This window comes from Myotis lucifugus, unplaced genomic scaffold (assembly GCF_000147115.1).
Source record: "Myotis lucifugus unplaced genomic scaffold, Myoluc2.0 scaffold_4005, whole genome shotgun sequence".
Classification (NCBI taxonomy): Eukaryota; Metazoa; Chordata; class Mammalia; order Chiroptera; family Vespertilionidae; genus Myotis; species Myotis lucifugus.
Window position 1 is genome coordinate 1025 of NW_005875053.1, and position 7108 is coordinate 8132.

At 40.6% G+C, this 7108-nt stretch overlaps 1 pseudogene; it reads left to right on the top strand.

Annotated features, from left to right (window-relative positions):
- Nucleotides 1–227: 227 nt before the first annotated feature.
- On the top strand, nt 228–1515 carry LOC102442241 (annotated as a pseudogene).
- The last annotated feature ends 5593 nt before the right edge of the window (nt 1516–7108 follow it).

Here is a 7108-nt window from a genome sequence, read left to right on the forward strand (position 1 = left end):
CCCCCCCTGAGTTGCCTTTCCCTGCTGGGGGGCGGAGGGAGAGGGCTGACCACATGGGGTTCTGTGCCTCGCGGGCATGTTGCTGGGTGGGGGTCTGCTCCTGGGGGCGCCTCAGCTTCTCCTGCCCCTCTTGCCACTCCTTCCTGATCCCCAGGCCCCAGCCCAGTGGTTGGTCCTGGCACAGCCCAGGCCAAAGCAATGGGGACCCTTCCACGGTGTACCTGGAGCAGTGGCCTTCGTTGGGGAAGAGGCGGTGTCTGGTGTCTTCCAGGAAACCGGACGGAGCCCGTGGCGACCTCTGGTGACCCTGTTCCCAACGCTCGGGATCCAGAGGCAGCCTGACTCGGGCTGTCATGGATATGCTGGCAAAAGACGGTGTCTGCATTCTAAATCATGGAAAAGCCCATAGGAGAGATAAGTGACTCCGGACTCAAGATATTCAGATGAGTCTGTTGCTTCACATTTTGCCCTTGTCACTGTTTTTTGATGAAGACATCAAAAAATGCTTTAAGGATTCAGAGAAAAAAACCCTTTCCTAAAGAAAAGAGTAAAATTTTCGGAAGAAAAGCTGACAGGCGCTCTATTAGATGAAAAAACATGTTCTGTGGGCCGAGAACAAGTAAATAAGGCCTATCATGCATACTGAGAGGTTTGCATTGATAGAGATAATTTAAAGAGAAAATTAGATAAAATGAACAAAGACAACCTGAATGTTTGAAAGTATTGAATGAACAGCAGCAGTCTAAAGAGGTAGAAGTCCTCAGGCTAAGAACAGAGATGGAAACACTGCAGGTGATAAGGAATTTAAATCCACCTTCATCAAACTGGGAGGTGGAAAAGCTGAGTTGGGACCTGAAGATCCATGGCTTGGAACAAGAACTAGAACCGATGAAAGAAGAATGTAACTCTCTCAGAATAGAGCCTCAAAAAGCCAAACAAACACATCCATCTCAGGAAGACAATCTGCAGAGCAGAGCTCTCCAAAGACTAAGCATTTCAAGTGATGAAATGCAAAATGCATACTGGGAGCTGAAGGGAGAAATGTCTAATTTGCATCTGGTGACTCAAGTACAGATTGAACTGAAAACCCCAACTGCCATCAAGAAAGCCTGTGCCCCGTAGGATTCCCGTAAGACCTTGGCAAAGACAGCACACAACTGCACTTGACGAATTTCACTGCAACAAACAAAAGACACCCCCCTCTCTCACCAAAAGGCAAAACTCTTTGTCTTACCACAGCTTCCCCTTTACCAGGAGATGGAAAGGTTTTATCAGAGAAAGCAGTTCCCCATCATGCACAGATAATGAGAGACCCATTCCTCATGACTGCACAAACTTTCAGGAACATTACTCACATGGCAGAAATTCCCTGGAAGATAATCCCCAAGCCCTCCTAAATCAAGTGAGACAGCATTTGGGGAGACTAACAATGAAACGTTGCCTTTACCCATCCTGCCACCACCGCATAACTTGGATCAACATAATCAAATCTGCCTTTATATGAATGAATTCTGAAGAGATCTGTGACTTGGTCATGAAGTTGCTGCACCTCCCCCAAGGGCACTCTTGAGAAATTCTTTAATAAACTGAAAGCCGGATTTGATTACACTTTTGCCAAGTTCCTCAATGTACACGTTTGCACATACTGTAACGTATTATGTAGTTGATTTTCCAATAGGAGAGACCAACCCTTCATCTTCATATTCTGCCTAACAATCAGATATATATTACTAACAAATTAATAAACTTGTTTCAAAAGGACAAAAAATAATAACAAAATGAGCTTTCTATTCTTATACTTTTAGAAAATTAAAAGTTTAAGATATGTTCCATGCTATTAATTTTTCAATCTAAAATTACAAAAGTGGTACTGTCATAAGGTCACATGAAAATTCTACTGCAAAAAATAACTGAAACTATGCTACTGTCTGTATTACGACTGAGACATTTCTTTATTCATATGGACAACAAAGGTTTCAGAAAATCTTTGATTTGAGGAATAAAAAAATCAATATATGGCCCTGGCCGGTTTTCCTCAGTGGTTAGAGCATCAGCCCTTTGACGTAAGGGTTTCAGGTTTGATTCCTGGTCTGGGGCACGTACCAGGGTCGCAGGTTTGCTCCCCACCCCCAGTAGGGTTGTATGAGGGAGGCAACCATTAGATATTTCTCTCGCACATGGATGTTTCTCTTTCTCTCTCCCCCTCCTCCCTCCCTCCCACTCTCTCTGAAAAGCAATGGAAAAAGTATCCTCAGGTGAGGATAAATAACAGTAACAAAAATCAATATATAATTCTGTAATTGTAATAACCTTGTTTTCTTTCTAGAAATTAGAGCTACATTTGGAAACAAACAATTATAATTATAGTCTACTTAATAATGAAATGTGTGGGAATACTTCCAATTATATTAAAAGTGTCCTGATCTAGAGTGTTCTTAATAAAACTTTTCTTAAAAAAGGTATCTTTTCACTCAATGCCTGAAACAGGGTTTAAAATAGTATACTAAGCATTAAACAATGTGGTGATCATTATCATGTGATACCCAATACCAAATTTCAGGTGTGAAGACAAATTTGATGACTAACATGTTCCCCAGTATTTTTGGAGGCTGTTTCTATTAACACTTATGACAATAGCATGACAGACAGGCCTTATTAAATGGATAATGTGGCAATATTACTAGACAGACTTTGTAAAATAAATAGCTCGATACTAGATAAAGACCAAGGCCTTTATTGAATCAATTTTCTGTCACCATTAATAAAATAGGTATTATGTGACTCACACTTTTATACAACTTGAATTAAGAAACTACCCACGGAACATTATTCTCTGTTCCCCCAAAAGCTCCTTTCCTAAATATTTATTTCTGTGATGTTTATGCTTATTTCTAGGTGAGGACTTTGTCCAGACGGTGGAAGGAGCTTGAAGTTCCAACATTAATAAGGAGAACACATCTGCCATTTTATTCCTATTGTGTCATTTTCAACAATATAAAACGATGAGAAAAGTATATACATTAAAACAATGTATCAGCAACATTCAAATCAAAGGATTTGTCATTAAAAGGATTTTTCTCAGAACTGGTAGTTCCCAAACTCTCTCCCATAGGAATCTGTTTCCCCTGTGGACACCTGCAGGATTGCAGAGCTTCAGAGTCTCCATCCCCCCTTAGTTAGGCAGCTCGATTTGTCTGTATTATATAAAACATTTTCATGCAAATTCTAAAAATAAAATTTCTAGTCTAAAAAAATATTTAAGGTATGAAAATCACTTATTTTTTTTTAAATTTTTTATCAAGCATATATATGTCATAATTCATGGAAAGTTCCATACATTTCTGCTTTCATACAAAAAGCATAGTGAATGTAAATATGAGCAAATTGGGAGACCAAGATGGCGGCATAGGTAAACACCAGAAATTGCTGCCTTGCACAACCACTTCAAAAATATAACTAAAAGACAAAAAGGACATCATCCAGAACCACAGGAAGGCTGGCTGAGTGGAAATTCTACAAGTAGAAGGAAAGAGAAAAGCACACTGAGACTCAGAGGAGGTGCGGAAGTAAAGTGCAGAGGTACGGAGGCGCACTCAAAAAGGCCAGGCAACTGAGGACATGGTTGTCTTTTTTAATCGGGAGAAAGTCACAAGCTCCCAATGCTCTGAACTCCACTTCTGGGTGAGTCTTTGGGGACCCGGATTCATACAGGGAGAAACTGGACTGTCTGCATCGGTTGGAACTCGAGGGCGACTGTCTTCAGAGGTGCTTGAAGTGATTACCGCGGGACACTGAGACGCGGTGCCCCTTAGGGTAGGACTGAGTAGCAGCCATAGCTGCTTGCTCCACCCTGTTGAACCCCCAAGACCCTGCCCCACCCAAGCTGTGTGCAGAGGCATTTGCATATGAAAGGCCTAGCCTTTTGCAACCTGAAAATTACCTAACAAACTGCAGCTTGGTCAGAGAGACCCAGAACTTCCAAAAGAAGGCCCAAGGCCCCACAGAAGCTTGCATTGTTTCACAGCTGGGCCTCATCTGGGCACCTCCAAACCCCAAACAAAGAAGAGGAATCTGCAGATCTCTCCATAGCTCCTGCTGGGTAGCCTCAGGCAGAGGCTAAATTAGCACCTCCTTAGAGATCCAAGAGCCAGTGTACCCAGTGGTCAGATTGGGAGCATCCATATTACAACTCCTCAGATCCATAAGGGACACACTCAGGGGGCAGACTCAGTGAGCACCAAAGCCCCACTGAAGCAAGTCTTGCCCCAGAGGAGTGTCTCAAGCACAGAAGTTCTCCCACTGCAGACACAGCTGATTCTCACAGCCAACTGGCCTGGAGGTCAATTCCTCCAAGTGATATCTACAACAATCAAGGCTTAACTACAACAAGACAGTGCACAAAACCCAGAAAGGGGTGCACCAAGAGTGTCCACCTCAGGTAACTGGGGAGGCTGAGCCACTGGGGCCTATAGGACACCTAGCACAGAAAGCCACTTTATCAACACAGGGAAGCATAAAAAATGCGGAGACAAAGAAACAGGTCACAAATGACAGAAATGGTGGAAAGCAAACGACTGGATATAGAGTTCAAAACCATGGATATAAGGTTACTCAAGAATCTTCTAGAAAGTGCCAATAAATTTAGTGAGACCCTCAAGAAATCTAGTGAGACCCTCGAGGTTATGAAAAAGGACCAACTAGAAATTAAGCATACACTGACTGAAATAAAGAATATTATACGGAGTTCCAACAGCAGACTAGAGGATTGCAAGAATCAAGTCAAGGATTAAAAATACAAAGAAGCAAAAAACACCCAACCGGAAAAACAAACAAAAAAAAAAAGAATCCAAAAATATGAAGATAGTGTAAGGAGCCTCTGGGACAACTTCAAGCGTACCAACATCTGAATTATGGGGTTGCCAGAAGAAGAGAGAGAGAAATATATTGAAACCCTATTTGAAGATATCATGACAGAAAATTTCCCCTACCTGGTGAAAGAAATAGACTTACAAGTCCAGGAAGCACAGAGAACCCCAAACAAAAGGAATCAAAGAGGACCACTCCAAGACACATCATAATTAAAATGCCAAGAGCAAAAGACAGAGATAGAATCTTAAAAGCAAAATAAAAACAGTCAGTTACCTAAGAGGGAGTACCCATATGACTCTCAGCTGATTTCTCAACAGAAACTATGCAGGCCAGAAGGGAGTGGCAAGAAATATTCAAAGTGATGAATACCAAGAACCTACAACCAAGATTACTTTACCCAGAAAAGCTATCATTCAGAATTGAAGGTCAGATAAAGAGTTTCACAGACAAGAAAAAGTTAAAGGAGTTCATCACCACCAAACCAGTATTATATGAAATGCTGAAAGGTATCCTTTAAGAAGAGGAAGAAGAAGAAAAACGTAAAGATACAAATTATGAACAACAAATACACATCTATCAACAAGTGAATCTAAAAATCAAGTGAATAAATAATCTGATGAACCGAATAAACTGGTGAATATAATGGAATCAGGGGCATAGAAAGGGAGTGGACTGACAATTCTTGGAGGGAAAGGGGTGTGAAGGGTGTGGGAAGAGACTGTACAAAAATTGTACACCTATGGATGTGGACAGTGGTGGGGGGTAAGGGCAGAGAGTGGGGTGGGAACTGGGTGGAGGAGAGCTATGGGGGGACAAAAGAGGAACAAATGTAATAATCTGAAAAATAAATATTTAATTAAAAAATATTGTAATAATTATGTATGGTGCCAGGGGGTGCCAGACTTATGGGGTGATCACTTTGTAAGTTATATAAATGTCTATTCACTATGTTGTACACCTGAAACTAATATAATATTCAATGTGAAATGTAATTGAAAAATAAAGTCACAAAAACATCAAAAAAATATGCACAAACTGCTAGGATTTGGAATTGGTATATCTTCCCTCATGCTCTGTTTCTTTCTTGTATTTCTTGCTAATGTCAGTTTGTCTATCATTAGCAGCTAGTCTTTTTTACCTCCCCTTAATTGTCATTTCTAATATGTTAGTAATTGAGAAACCAGATAAGCAAACTTTGAAACTTTGGCTCCAAATACACAATTCTGCTTGAAGGCTTTAATGTCCCCTGAATAAACTGCACAATATTTAATGTTTTTATTTTGTGGCAGCTCTTTTGGTTACTCAGAGTTTCATTTACTTTCTGGTTCTTGTCTCTTTTTTGGACAGTGGAGGACTTGTTGCAGGCATATAAGCATAACCAATGAAAATCATTGACTTAGTCCAAGTTCCTAATTTGTCCTAAGAGGCAACAAAAGCTCAGAGAGATTACAGGTTGCCTGAGGTCAGAAAACCAATTAGCTGCAGGCCCAAAGTGGGCTCTAAGGCCTAAGGTTCTGTGCCAGCTCCTTCCTCATATTCATGGAAAAATAAACAAAACTTTAACTATAACTCAGAGAAAATGAATCTGTAAAACTGTCATGTAGCTCAATAACGTTTTAGCATGAGACACAAAATAATAGCGTTGTAACTCAACTATCAATTTTTAAGCAATGAGTAAAAATATAGGAACAGAAATTAATATCATATATCCTATTTGTAGTAGTCATTACACTCAATTTATAAAGCACAGATTATTTAGCCACAGGACAAGAAACGTGAAGGAGAAAATCTTTAGTTAAATTAAGGAAATTCTTCCTTAAAGGAACTATCCATTCCCTCCAAATAAAACTTGGTTTACCAAAATCAACCAACAAATGAATTATCTGTGTTGGGGGTTATCTATAGCAAAATTTAAAACACAAAACAGATTTCTCTTTACTGTTTGGCATGCTTCTGCCCAACCTCTTTCATCCTTAGTTGGTCTGTACACAAGACATGAGCTTAATTTCCATTATGACTTAACCCCATCAGAAATCATAGGAGCACCTTCACTTCTCTGCCCTCCAGTCTCCACAGGAGGCCTTAGGCTCTCTCTACCTTCCTCATGAGGGGAAGGAAGAGTTACCTGATGTGTGCACTTGAGAGAAGGAACTGAAGATGCTTGCTTAGCCCCAAAGCACTTCTTTGAAAAGACATGGCTGCCCACAGTCACATGAACTTGGGTCTGCTCTCATCTCTG